Below are 16,130 nucleotides of genomic sequence, written 5' to 3' on the forward strand. Positions count from 1 at the left end.
ATACATCACAAGTTTACAGATGTTCTTATTATCATGACATTAGTACTGCTAACATAAATTAATATATCAAAAAGCAATAATATAATAATACAATCTTATATTTTATATATTACTAGCTGACCTGGCAAACGTTGTTTTGCCATGTAAATAATTTCTAGAGTAGAAAAAAATAATTGCCGAGAGTAGAGTGAAAATTTAGAGTTGTATGTATTTTTTAATGCCAAATAAAAAATAATAAAAAATTGGGGTGGACACCCCTAATCAGATAGGGGTTTGAAAGATTCTCAGACTTACTGAATATGTTTCGGTGGAGTACGGAAAAGAACAATGTGGCACAAGAAATTTGTATATTAGATTTTTTAATTTAATCTCATTCTTATATATAGATAGTACACAAAGTGAACTGTATGAATAGGTCAAAACGTTTATTGACGCCACAGATAAGAGGCACGTTGTTATTAAGACAAAATTGCACCATAGATAATCCTATATTATTCCTTAGAAATGTTTTTTCATATAGGCAGAAGTGCGTTACCCTTAACTTACGCCGTCTTTAATGAAACCATTTAAACCAACAAAATATCTGGAAAGTATTTGAGGAGGCCGAAGAGGCTCCATATAAACAGGCAGCAAACGTATTACTATTAACATCTAGCTATTAGTAAATTACACTACTATTAACATTGCTACTTATCTGCTACTTTGAATAGTCCTGTGAATAGGCTATCTCGCTCTTACAACTTGATTACTAATATCGATGAAAATATTGATGTTTTACAAGACCGGCAAGTTACCGTAACCTTGTTTATCAAACTCTTAATGAGGTTTAAGTTTTCATTTAGTTTAGGTTATTATTGTTATTTTTATTGTATTTTTTATCTTTTAGTTTTAGTTATTATTAATTTTTATTTTGTGTTTGTTTGTTTTAATTTTTTCCTTTGATAAATTACTTATGTTCCAATATAATTGGTGTGTATGTGTATTAAGTTTGTGATGTCATAGTTTATTGTATTTTTAGGTATACAAATTGTTTTAAAACGTATAAATAAATAAATTTGAAATGGAAATAAAAAAGGCTTTATTATTAACAATATTAGTTATTGTTATCCCGTTTCACTCCAGGCCGATTCACCCAAAGACATATCTCTATTAAACCCTGTGCGGGGCAGATATGGTAATTCACAACTGTGTGCAGAGACAGGTGCACTCTAATCCATAACTTCCATCCTCCGATGGACCGGAGCGAAAGCATACCACGCACTAACGCACTTACCGTACGATTGGTTTTATCAATCTATTAAATTTTTAAAACGTCATTATAGCATGTTTGAAGGCTCCACCATGACAAGAACATTTGAATTAGTGTTAGTCCACCGTAGTCTAAAGTGCTAAATAGTGATAAACACAAGCATAGAGTGATTCCCCCTTAATAGAGATTGTAAGTATTAGACACTTTATGTTAAATAACACTGACTTATTTATTAATCTTAAGGCCAGATCGTAATATGCCAAGTGAAGGCACGTGTAATTATAGTAGGTTACTTTTTACCAGTCTTGTACCTACCGTAACTTCTTAAGACAGAGACTTTTCTATAAGGAAGACCTGAAGTTGAAACACGTATTCTTAGACAAATCGATCAAAATCCTTCCAACGCAATTCGTATATTCCGTGTTAATAGTAATTTATATTTCATAGCTTTACATTTTGTTTATTTAACTGTAAAATAAGTTAATACGTATTAATCAAAACCTTCAATATACATATTATTTTTCAAAAGCACTTATTTTCTTTTCATACTCCACAAATTAAAAGTATTAAAAATATATTTCAGAGGAAATTCAACTTTTTCATTACAAGTTCATTAAGTTCACGGTACAACGACAGCCTTTGATAAATACTGAAATTGTACTGAATATTAATAAAATTCACTGCGTTTTATTTTTAATATTAAAATTATTCACCATAATGTGCTTGTGAATGAATAGGTTTCGGGATGAAAAAGTTTTTATATGAACTATTTGAAGATATACGGCCTTATTATAGAATAAGAGAATAAAACATAAACTAAAGCTATCTACGGTATTACAGAATAGTCACTATGGTAACCAAATGTCCTATTTTATCTTTCTTTACCTATTTTATCTTATTTTATTTGTACATGATCGGTACAGAAACAGAAGATATACGGCCTAATTATAGAATAAGAGAATAAAACATAAACTAAAGCTATCTACGGTATTACAGAATAGTCACTATGGTAACCAAATGTCCTATTTTATCTTTCTTTACCTATTTTATCTTATTTTATTTGTACATGATCGGTACAGAAACAGACAACAGATTGAGTGAATACATAATGTTACTACAAAGTAAACAACATTTGTAAACCTGAAGTCCAATTACCTGTACACAGTATTTTAGTGACATCTTCAGTGCTGGTTTACTAACATTAACTAGTAGTACTTTATACATTATTACATACAGTATACATAAATTAAATTTATTGACAAAAAATTGAACTTTGTGAATTCATACAAACACATAAGACACAGATTTATAATACATACTTGCATATTCTATCAAACAGACCATTCTGGGATACATCGTTGTTACTTGTGCGAAAAAATCCTAAATTAGTTCAATGTCCCGGTTATCGTTATTTATTTTTAAAGTGCCATTAGTTTGATAGGTACATAACATTCATTAGATTTAAGAGCGCGTAGTAGATTTTATTATTTCACCCGCGCTTTAGTGACAAACGCAATCACCGCGGCACAACGTTCGCGTATCTATAGTACAAACTCGAGGGCATTTTGAACGTTGCATATACTGCAACCTACAAGTAGATAAAATATTAATATGTGGTTTACTTAAGGAGTGCCAGATTACCCACGTAGAAGACTAGACCCATAACAAAGGGAGCACCGCGTATGCAAATGTACTCACCTGATTTCGAGATTATCTTTATCTAAATATTATAAAAACTTAAAACGATTTTTTTTTTGTACAAGTCATCTCTATAACTACTAAACCGATTCTAACAGTTATTTCGATAATGATGATACTGTTTTATGCTAGCAAAAATGATAAGAGAGTTTTTTTGTATATTATTTTTAACCATAGTTACTATTAATTGATTTGTTTTATCTTTTATTGACACCTAACGGTGGCAAAACAATTATATTGGTATCATTTTCAATAAAATCGTATGATCGTATGCTAATTTAAATCTTCTTTTTTAATTGAATTATTACGTATTATACATTCTTACAAATTTTTGGTAATGCTTTAATTTTACTCGTGGTAATTATAATATCATATCGAGCACTGGCTCTAAGAAACCTAGTGTTCTCGTCTCAAGGAAGAAGCAAGGGCTACTGACTAATGAAATATGACAATACACTGTGTATTGCGGAACAAAAAAGAAGTAAACGCCTTTTTATTTAAATTAGTCGTTAACTATATAATATTTAATAAAATCCCTAGTAACAGCTCTCGGCCAAAGTAATGTGCTATAATATAATTAACTTTTGTCTTCATAAATTCGTGGCCAACGAATAAAAACGAAATAAGACAAAAGTTAGAGGTGACTTTGTGTTTTTTTTGTATCGAGGAATTTATATTGTTTATTTAGATTCAACCATTGAAATTATTGTGAAGGATCAAAATATATTAATGATTTAACTTCAAACATCACACACTTTGGATCAAATTAAATCTACAATGACCGACTAATTTAGATTATAGCCGTCTCTAAACATTTATAATACGTATGTACTTGGATTCATTATTTCTTATAGGATTTATAAAGGTAAAAATTTTGGAAAAATTACATATCAACGACGTAAAACTATCTATATTAAATCCATAAATCGTCGCCAAGACGGAGGATGAACGATAAAGGGTCGTAGCGCCGTTAGGTAAGATAAATTTTACTATAAATACTATGTTTCATTACAATGTTGGCAACATTGAATAAGTCACAATATGATATAACTCTTATCTAAATCTTTATGATGCATTGGAAAACCTCACGTTCAAATCATACCTATTAGGAATAATCATAAACTGTTATATATTATATTTTTCCATGCAACTTTGATATTTTAACTGATGATTTACATTATATAGCTTGTAGACATAGTTTATTTTCATTATTGAATTTCGTTACTGGTAAAGAACCATTATGTGCAACTTATACGAAAACTTTTTGACAGATGACATAGTTCATTCGCTCCTCAGTTTCCTCCAAAACGTGTCTTTGACTTATCTGTAGCTGATTCTTGAAGGTTAAAAAGTATTTTCGAAGACTTTGTCCTATATTTGAAATACGAAATCTTTATTTACTCCGAGTTCGATTTTTAAAATGTCCTGAATTCCCTTTCCGTGCAATCGTTGTCTTATTATTGGAAGGGGTTCCAATGTTACCGACTACCATAGATAACTTATTTGAGCTTATATACAAAAGTCTTTATTATAGCGTCTCTAATATATTTTAAATAAAAACCATTGATAAAAAAGTGACGTAGACTGAATAAATGGCTATTCGTTATTCAAATGATATAGGCGCTGTAAATATCCCAACTATAGGTAAAGTAAATAAGCCGCTAAAAACTATTCACTATTTTCGAATTTAGAAGAGATAATTCGCAGATACACTGTACCGTGCTATTTTTCGTTTTACTCTTCAGTTATTTTCATTAGCCAGCACTCAATAAGTTACAAATTGCATGAGATTTTCCATCATTTCGTCGTGATTACCGTTCGGACAAATGCAAAACTCATAACGATGTTATTCGCATTTCATTTCAATGTTTGCAACCATATTAATTAGCCACAAGCTATGTAATGCAAGCAGACTGCGTGTGATTATTGCCCTTATTGTTATGAAGTTAGATTCACTAATTGACTGCAGCAAGTATATCAAAAATGACAGACGAGGTTAAATTGACCTGACACGCCGTCGATTTTTGGGCTTGATGCAGAGTCGATTTTCCCTCGCAGTCCGGACACATAATAATAACTTCTGGATTTTACATTATGTTCATCATTATCATTAGTCTCTTTATTTGGTCCAATTCTAGACGTAGGCCTCCACCATTTTCCTCTAGTACGCCCTGCTCTGGCCTTTCTGTATCCACTGTATCCAATAATATATCCATGTGTATAGGTGGGGGTCTTCCCTGGGAGATACGATCTCCAATTGTTTATAGAAAGAGTGAACTCCTACCACAAAGGCTGGGAACGCACCCACTAAAATCGGTTTCCATGTGCTGTGATGACTGCCCTTATTCGGCGACCCGTAGTTTCATATGCATCCCTATTATTAAAAAAAGTATCAATTTGGTCTTAGTTGCTATGTTAGTATTGGTTAGAAAACAAAACCAAAAGACTCGTATGCACATATGTATGTGGTGCATGGACAGGGCACCAACGTTTAAGGACATGCTTGTTCTTTGTAATCAACACCTTCAGGATATCATTGGTGATGAGCATCAAAGATCTCTATATGCCGCATATAGAAAGAAAAATCTTTCCACCCAGGGTTCGAACCAGGACTGAGACAGGCCCGAGAGTTGCACTAGATTGAAACCGCGCAGATTATAGATTTAATTATTTAAACCGGGAGATAAATTAATTGAAGCTGAAGCGAAACTGTTGTTAATTCCGCTGAGAGGAAATTGTACTGTCGATGTAATTTCCTATCGATGTAAAAAATGTTGTAATTTACATTTAAATTATTGTAGTTTATTTTAATCAATCATAGGTAAATGTAAGTCAAGTACATATTTGAATGTATACAGTACTTCGTATATGTATTCCTTTAAGTTCGATTTGCAGTGAAACAAAATATCGTACCGGGTTTTAAGAGTAAAACAAACAAATAAAGTTGGTTAAGAAGGCGTTCCTAAGTCGTATGGCTATCTAGAGATCGAACCTACGACCTGAGGGATGACAGTCGCACGCTAAATCCACAGCCACTAGGCCAACACTGCTCGGCTGCAATAAAGCAATATTACCTTTGTATTTTCTGCGATCACTTTTTGAAAGGCGCAAAAAATTTACTATAAAACCAAGGCCCATCAAATAACATCTATTACTCGTAATATGAAATCTTATGAACGTCTAAATTGGCCATTGAAAAACGCGCCCTGCACCATCATTGCCATCGAATTCTTCTTTATCCTTCGGTTATTTTAAACAAAAAAGTGGATTAAAGCAACTAAAATTACTGTAATAAGATTATATCAATTAAAATTGTAATGACTAGGAATAAAATTATAATTAAATTCTTACATATAAAATAAAACAACTAAAATGGAAATGGGCTGGACATACCATAAGAGGAGCAGATAAATGGAGTAAAATTGTAACACTATGGCAACCAAGAGGCCATAAAAGAAAGAGAGATAGGCAATTTAAAAGGTGGGTTGATGAAATCATGGAAAAGCTGGAAAAACCTGGATTAAATTAGTGTTTAATAAATAAAACTAGAGGACAATGGAGGAGGCCTTTGCCCGTAGGCACACAGCAGCAGAACAATAAGAAAGATTAAGAAAAACAACAGTTATAATGGATATATTTTGTAATTCTGATATAAGGCTGTAAATTAATAAATAAAAATAATTAAATTCTACAAAAGAGCTCGTTTAATTGAACGTGTAGGTTTTTAAATGTGTTATTTTTACTATACCTGAATGTATATAAGTTTAATATTTCAATAAACCAAATATTCTTCAACTACTACTATTTTATTAATTGATTTCAGTATTAAAATAAACGCATATAAACTCGATATTACATTATTTATATAATTCGACGTTTCGAGCGCTTTTCAGCGATTGTTCAAAGGGAGTTTTTTAAAATGTAAACAACATCTTTATGAACATTTAGACAAGTCGATTAAAAATGTAGGCTATTGTTTAAAGTAAAAATGAATGAACTGAATATTATAGCTTTATTGACAAGAAATAGTTAATTTATTTACAAGTTAATTTCCGTACAGTAAGTAGATATAAATTTGATAACGAATCGATGAAGTTAAATTTAAAATAAATTAGAAACAAAAGCTATTAGAAATTGATTACATTATCATGATGTAACGTTTATTAAAAAAAGCAATAATTACAAAGGAAATGTGTAAAAAACGTCCTTAAGCTTGAACGATATTATGTATTGGATATATTCGTATAATTTTTAATTAGGTAACTTAGTAGACAGTTCACGAAGATCTATGTAGAAAAAAGAACGCTCGCTTCTCATCTTGTTTGCTCTTAAAAGATTCAAGATTTAGCGAGTGGATTTCACATCGTCTTGAAAGAAAAAAATAATTTATTAAAATTTTTGGATTATTATTATTTTGTAATATTAATTAATAAAATTATTTATTTATTCAAGCTAAGTCCATATGTTTCTTATTGTATCAGTTACAAATTGTCCTAAATATTATATATGTAGGTTCTCTCTAAAGTACATTAATAAAATTTAAAAGTGCATATGCAGTCCATTGCAATAACCCACGTAAGCGTAAACGAGTCTTTCCTCTATTACCGATACCATGCTGTTTGAGCTCCCCCTTAAGGCTCTAACTTTTACGGCTAAGAGTCTCCTAAAAACGCTTAATTAATGGTTTATCTTATGATGTAATAAGAAAGTAGCCGTCAGTATTGCGGTGCATATTTGATAGCTTAGTGGGTCAGAGTACGCTTCTTAAGGCAATGAGTTCGAGTCATGGTTCCACTATGTGTCTCCTTTTATGCCGTTCATCGCTCGGTGAAAACGTAAGGAAACCGGTATGTCTAGACAATTACGCGTAGGTGCACAAAAAAACTGTTCCAACGACAGGTGTATTTTCACACTGTTACAACGCTTGTCAAATATTCATCTATTTTGAGTTCGTCAATCTTTCTCTTCCGGGTTAATGATCTCACACAAAAAGCTTCGTTCAATATGTTTTTGTTAATTATCTGCGTCAAAGTATTGCTAATAAGTAACAGTAGATTCTTACATGAGATGGAATTCTGAATATCAATGACTAGCTATTACCTATTATATAGCGTGTTGTTCCCACGAGAATGTAAGTGCGTGCTAGTATTTCACCATGCCTCCTGCTGATAGAGGATTTTTTTTATATTATTATTATTCATTACTTAAGATGTCATGTGGAACATAGTGTAATGGTTGCAGCTCCTTACAAACCCTGTGTAAAACAAAAAACTTGGCGATTAAAAAGAGTGGCGGAGAGTTCTTCTCTTCCGTTCTACACCTATGATTTGAGAAAAGGCAGTAAATGTAAAATTAGAAGCATTTTATATACATTTATTTTTCTGACTTTCTTTCATAAGGGTACATTGTGTTACCTATATGAATAAATGATTTTGAATTTTTGAATAATGGTTTTCTCACTGTCCGTTAAACGGAACTTCACAGATCAGTGCTGTTTGTGAGCGCAGTTTAGCCGACCGAGTTTTCTACGGCCGTCTTTTGTAAGAAGAACCTCGGCCTCGGATCACAGAGACAATTGCATGGAGGATGGGAAGCTCAGTGGTGATTGAAGTCACCAGAGATCACACCCTATCTCTGTCGTGGCTAACAACAACTTTATATGAGTGTTGAACTAAACACTTTGATTAACATTAATTTTTCTGTTACTATTCATTAAATAATCTTGATTGATTGTAATTTTCACGGAACTGGTGTCTCAAAACTGGACCCAATGGGGAAGACAACCTTTTTAATAAAACCTGAAGTCTTAATTGTGCTATAAAGTATTTATCCGTCTCTTTTCATCACAATAGAAATCAATTTGACTACAACTACAACTTTTTTTAGTCCTGGCCCTTAGATTTATGTATCTGCTTCATAATCATTTGTCAATGTAACAGGCAAGATCAGCCTCCTGTACCTGACCACACGCCGTTGACTACTTTGGTCTTAGGTAAGGTTTCCTCACGATGTTTTACTTCAGCGTTCGAACGAATGTTAAATGGGCATTGATACATAACTGGGGATCGAACCTACGACCTCATGGATGAGAATCGCTCGTTGAAGCCACTACTCATCACAAGGTAACCACAATTTGACAGTAAGAAACGAACGAATACGTTTGTTAGAGTGTAAATAGACATTAGTATATGTATTATTAGAGGTGTATTGTCTTTGCTGTGCCAAAAATGAATCTGGAACTGTTTAGGTTAGGTTAGTTAAAAACATCTTTTGTGTGGTAATTATGGTTTACAATAATTTACCAAACGAATTAAAAGATCTTCCGACTAGCGTCTTTAAAAATCGACATCGTATATTACTATTGGAAAAAATGTATTATTCAATAAATGATTATTTGCGTGAGACCATGTTGTACGTATGATGTGACATCTACGATACAAATAATATAAGAATTGAGAAAAACAATTTTTGAACGGATTGAAGCTATGTATCATTATTAAAAACTTATAATTATTTAATAACTTATAATATTTAATATAAGAATTGACCAAATCATAAGACTAATAATGTAAAATGTAACCTTACACATTTTTGTACCATACTCTTGCAATAAATTATTATTTTTAATATTATTACTAAAAAGAAGAAATGGGTATCTTTAGGGCAAACCTTAACCCGCATTTTACGTTACGTTCCAACTAGAAAATAAATTACAAAGTATTTTTGTTATTTTCTCTGAATTATAATTTTATTTACGTTTATTACTAAACAAGTATTAATGGATTGATATAAATATTAATGGTGATGCTTTATAACTCTAGTCTACTTCGGGCATATTTTTCAACATTCTTTATTAAGATATATAATATACATACTTGTAAAAACCGCTTATAGCTTTTCCAAACCGATAAAATACAATAAATTTCAATATCAAGTATTACACACCCACGCAACGTTTCAAAGTCAATCTATTTTTATTCCAGACATGAATAAAGAACCTTTGAAATGGATTTTAAGATGCTTCACGACTTACAAAACCTAATTGATTTTTATTATTACTAGAATTTTTAACAAAAATACTTTTCAATTCAAAAGTATTCGAGGGTATTAACGCTGAGCTATTTGAGCATCATTTTTTTAAGGCACTCATTTAGACGGCTTTCTTTCGCTATGTTTCTTAATCCATATGTGGTAATTGCTTTGCTGGAACTCGCCCAGGACCTCAAAGAACCCTATGTACTGGTGTGAACCACTCTTCTAGGTTTTTAATAAGCAGAAGATTTAACATTATGTATATTTTACTGAACGGTATTCTGAAGGATAATTCTGGTCTCTGTATCGGAGCTTAAATTATTATCTGTTTAAGAAAACATACTCTATAGTTTGTCTACATTATATTATTAAAGAGGCTAACGTAAAGAGAATGTATGTCTATTTCCTTTTCAATCGTTGGTTTACTTATTAAAGTAATTCAATTGAAGTCCTTAGGGGAAGCTACAATATAATAATAATACTTTTATACATAGCAACAGAACCTCATGTACCGATCAACCAACAACCCAGATCTCGCATCGTTGGAAAGATGTCATGGTGAAGAACCGGTGCCTCTATTAGCAAACAGTAGCGCAGCGATCGGTAAATCTCTGATAGTAGGCCAAGGCTTCCTTTGGATAGTGGAGTGGAGTGGAGCCCCAATGGAGTAAGTAAGTGCCGCAGAATGCTTCACTTTGTCTCGACTGTGAGAAGCTTGTGGTGACTGGTAGAGTGGAAGGCATGAGACCCTGCGACGCCGCTCGGCTTCCCGCTGGACCGACTAATTTAAAGGCTAAAGAAACATAAGTGTAAAGAAAAAAATAAAACCATATTCTGCACATTATTTAATACAAAAGTTATGTTGTGGGTTTTTACTCTGTTTGTTCACATAAAACGAAATCTTTATGTGAGTCAAAATGCACAGGCAATCTTTTACTCGACCGGGAAAGTGTGAAAATGTATTTAGCATTACAGAATCAACTTCAAAAAAAATCAGATTAAGTTAATAAAACCTTAATTTCTTTAACATTCTGAAAACATCAAGTCTGCGTTTTATCGAATGCATTTAAAAATGAAACATTGACATAGACAAGCAATTAGTAAAAAACAAACTATAGCTAACAGATTATTATCACTTAGAACCCTACTGAGAGTTCCTAGATAAGCTATTAGCATTTGCAATCTATGTCTGAATCGAACAAGATTAGAGATATAACTCCGTAGACAAATTAATCGGATATCCGGATGTTCTATAATTGAATTATAATCCTAGTTATTGAAATAACTTTTTCAATTGTCTATGATTTGAATAATTCGTATTTACTGTAGCATCCGGTACGAGATATATAATACGGAATTAGATATGTATTTTATTTACCTTAAATAAGAATTTATTATCTTTGGATCGATGTACACACATATTATACGAAGGCACATAGTAGGTGAAGTACGCGTGAAAAAATTTTCTTTTGATTACCAAATGATTGACAAATTAAAACAGCGTTTGCCTTATACCGTGAGAGACTATGGGATTTTAAACAATTGAAGACAGTCCTGTGGGAGGTATGGTTTAAGATATTTATCTCTCATTAAGAACATTACAGCATTCACTTACTAGACTATACTAAACAATAACACAATAGCAGGCACGATACAAAAGACTTATTAGATAAATATACATAAATGGCGATTCCTTTAAGGTCTCTGCAGTTAGGCTATGGAATTCACTTCCAGTCCCTATTCGATTAGCTCCTTCTCTATCTTCCTTTAAATTTCTTCTGTACAAACATTACCTGTCCATCGTATCCCTAACTTTCTTACTAACTACTAACTGACGTGAGACTTATCTTAAATTATCGTGATTTGTGTGTCCTTTCACTTTCTATTTTTAATGTTTCATCTTTTTAGTTTAGTTTGTTTTTTTTGTTCGTGGATAGTTTTGTCTTAATAAATGTGTTTAACATGTATTTTTGTACTACTTGCCTATCTTATGTAATTTAACACATTTTTATTTTTTCTTTACTCACAGTGGTTGCCTGGAAAGATCGCTCGTAAGCGATAAGGCCGCCAGTTTTGATTTAATTATGTTCAATTTTTTTTATATTGTAGTGTAACGAAGTGTAAATAAATAAATACAGTTTTTATCGCCTATAATGGGACCACAACCAAAACTTAAAATACTAGACAGAATAAATATAGTTGGTACTTGAACCGCAAGAGCTTGTAAATATGTGGTTATACATTATAAGGTATATAATTAATTGTTTTATATCCATATCATGTAGAGCAGTGTTGGCCTATCGGCTTTAGCGTGGTTAGGTTCCTATTTGCGCATTTAACATTCGCTCAAACAAGCAAAGCATCGTGAGGAAACCGGCATGCCTAAGATCCAAAAAGTCGCCGTGTGTCTATAAAATTGACAAATGATCATAAAACACATACAGAAATCTGGGACCCAGACCTACAAAGGTTAATTTTTTTATACATATCTGAGACTAAATCGTTACGTACCTTTTCTTTGTACGACCTTCAAAGAATCATAATAAGTAATTGCTTCAATGTTTTCCTCAATCATTATTATAAATATCAACCACAACAAAACACGAAACAGCTGTATTTTCTTGTAATAACAGCATATTTTAATTTTTATACACTATCGCAGCAGTGTTGACTCTCATCCTTCAGGTCGTAGGTTCGATCCTCGAACGTGCGCGAATGGGCTTTTGATGTATGCTCGAACGGTCGGGAGGAAACCGGCTTGTCATTGATAAACACAAAAAAAAACTGGGTTCAACTTCATGTTATATCTGTATCTGTCAACTACAATTATTTTCAGGGAATTAGATTACTCTTTAAATTCACACGGATTTATCGAATTACCTGATGTGTTTTTAGTAATCCCAGCTTGTTTAGAGTTTACCTTTATATCGCTACCAAAACTACTATCTGGTAATCACAAATAAAGCAGAATCGGTATCTCAGCTCTATGTTGCTGTCAGCAACAATTATTCTCAGGGAATATGAAATCTTTTTTAATTATCTCGGATTTTTAATCGAATGCTGCGCATCATTTAAGATTGTTCATTAATTTATAAACTTGTTAGGTCAAATATGAACAAAAATAAAAACTGATATGTATACAAATACTTCATCTAATACTTTCACAGTCCGTTTCACAAGGCATTTTCTTGTGCGAACTAGCGAACTGTGGAATCGACTCTCGGCGGGGATCTTCCCTGAGAGACCTCCAACTCTTCAAAATTCGAGCGTACTCCACCCTCAAAGGCCGGCAACGCACCCACTAAAAATGAGTTTCTATGGGCTGCGATGAATGGGCTGTTTGGGTGTTCCGCAGGCTCGGCCCCCCCCCCCTATATAAAAAAAAACAAATACCAGAATATCTTTTGCTATACATTAATATTGTATCAGTACGTTTTTAAAACACAGTATAAAATAATATATTACAAGTCCTCTGAGAATGTGTTTATGGACTTAATATCAGGTGAGCCTCCTGCCCGTTTGCCCCCTTTTGTATAAAAAAAATCAAGTTTATTTATTTTCAATCTTTACACATGTTAACAATATGCAGTTTATTCTTTATATACATTTTTTTTTGGTACACGTCATCCTTCGTTCCATTTGTTCTCTATCCATGGCTTTCTTTCTCCATTTGCTTCCTAACGCTAACGTATTGTATTTTTTTATCGATTCAAAAGTAATCAAAGCAAAGTTTTACTTGAAACTGGCATAAAGCTAAAACTATTGCCATAATATTTAAAAAAAAGCAAAGAGGCACCAAGTTAATACGAACAAGGCAATGAATATACAACATTGTTTACTTTTTCGTGAATTGTAATGTCGACCATTGCTTTGTGTTAACATATTTACAATGCCCAAAAAGCAAAGATCAATTGCTTTTACGGTCATAAGTCTAAATTACGTGTAAGTCGACATTTACAGTTTACGAACCTGTTAAAATAACTGTACTGTTAACAGATAATTAATTTGGGTTGATTCCAGTGCTTAACATATACATAAAGCGGGCGTCAGTATTGTATTTCGGACACGTTTAACGTAATAACAAAAAAATACGAGCACCTTGAACTAATCATACAAGGAAAAATAGCAGATGACCTGGCCACAGGCGCACGTCTCTTTTGAAAAACTGAAGACAACGTTTTGTCCAAAACACCAAGTCATTGTTCAGAAGAGCAGCATTCAAAATTAAACTAGCCATGATGATCGCCAACCTTTGCGATGGCATTATAAGAAGTCAGTCAGAGTCCGAGGCCTATTGCTAAGTAAAGCGCAAATTCGGCCGACATGGAGTACTGTTCTGACCTGTGGGCGGGACCTCCCCAGTACCAGCTGCTTCCACTAGTATCCCTCTCCAAGCGGCTTGATCTCTTGACGTTGCGTAGAGATGTGGGGTCATTCTGCATCTTCTACCGCATTTACCATGGATAGTGTTCAGAGGAGTTGTTCGGATTAATACCCGCAGCTGAGTTTCATCATCGGACGTCGAGGGAGAATTCAAAATTCCAACCTTATCAGCTCGACGACGACCATGACTGAGCCTGCCTTTTAAGAAAGTTTTCCGCACCATCACGCAGTGTATCCCTATTTCAGTTCAGTTTCCCTATGAAATATTTCCGAACCAATTCGACTTAGGGTCCTTCAAGAAAAGAGGCAACGCACTCGCAAGCCCTCTGGCATTGACAGTATCCATGGCATAGAGTATAACATCAGATGAGCCTCCTATCCAATTGCCTGTTCTATAAAAAAATCAAAAACGCATTAGATTAAACATACGGAAGTCAAAGTTCACGGCAGAGGCCTAAAATATATTTTACGTGATGAATGGTTTGTTAAACTTGTAAGATTTTAGTGAGATTTGAGAATAAACTTCTTTACCTCCTTATCTTAAAACCTCAGTAATCTAAACCCAGTGGAGTAGCAATAGGGTGACAGGGCTGGCAAAATGCCACGGGCCCCCCTGCCCCTGCTGCGAAATCAAAAAAATGTTATTTTTATTTAATTGTAAATGAATGCAGGTTTCCTCACGTTTCCTTCACCTAAAAGCTAGCGAATAGATGATGAATACATTGAGATATTATGTTCTATGGATGAATGCAATACGCATTGGGCTAGCGTGGGGGTATAGACCATTGCCTCTTGCTTAAGGGAGGAGTTATTATTGTGGTATTAGTGGGACATATACAACGTGTAATTGAGTACGCTGAAAATCTCGAAGTTTATTAAAATTAAACTGAGTACAATGTGACGATTTTTACTGATAGGGCCTCATCAAAAGAAATTGCCACGGGCCCCAGATGGTATAGTTACGCCACCGCCACTAAACCTCATGTTTAAGTTACTGCATTGATCCGTATATTGTAGTGTCAGAAAAACTTACTGTACTGCAAAGAAAAATCCTTTAATATTTTTGCAGCTACAATATGTATTTCTATTAGACAATTGTCGGTGTAGTTTTGTCTGTAATGCCCGCTGTATTCCCGACGTTTAAATCGCCTAATAATAATTTCATAATATCTGCCAGAATCTGATCTGTAAAGCTCAAGTCATAAGTTTTTAATTAACAAATTAAAAATAGGGGTGGATCATAAAGGAGTGAAATTAAGTTGTATGTATTTTCGTATGATGTATCATAAAAGTGACACGAGAGTTTTATATATTATTAGTTTTTAGATATCCGACATTTAAGTCAAAACATACTTTCTAATCACTTTCTCTCTTTAAAGAATCCATATTTATACATAATTTTTTATTACATGTCAAGAATCTTATGTTTTCAATGAGATATAAATGACCCAAAAAACCGTGTTACATAAAACAATAAATAACAATGTATATCGTTAAAAAATAATATTAACCTTTTTTAAACAATGGTAGGTATGGGTGCAGCATGGGCCTGAATGCCAAGACAGCTCCGAGCCCCAGCGGCAATTGATTTTTCATTCTAAGTCTGATAAAATCTAAGTTGACCGTAAACAAAAATGATAAATGTCAGAGATCTCTGTCGCAAAGACCCATTAAGGCTGTAGCGCCATTGGATTATTAAAATTATTGAATCATTTGTATTCGCCTGCCAAATCATAAAAATCTTTATCAATATTATCAGATGCGCATG

The sequence above is a fragment of the Pieris brassicae genome, chromosome 8, assembly GCF_905147105.1.
Source record: "Pieris brassicae chromosome 8, ilPieBrab1.1, whole genome shotgun sequence".
Lineage (NCBI taxonomy): Eukaryota > Metazoa > Arthropoda > Insecta > Lepidoptera > Pieridae > Pieris > Pieris brassicae.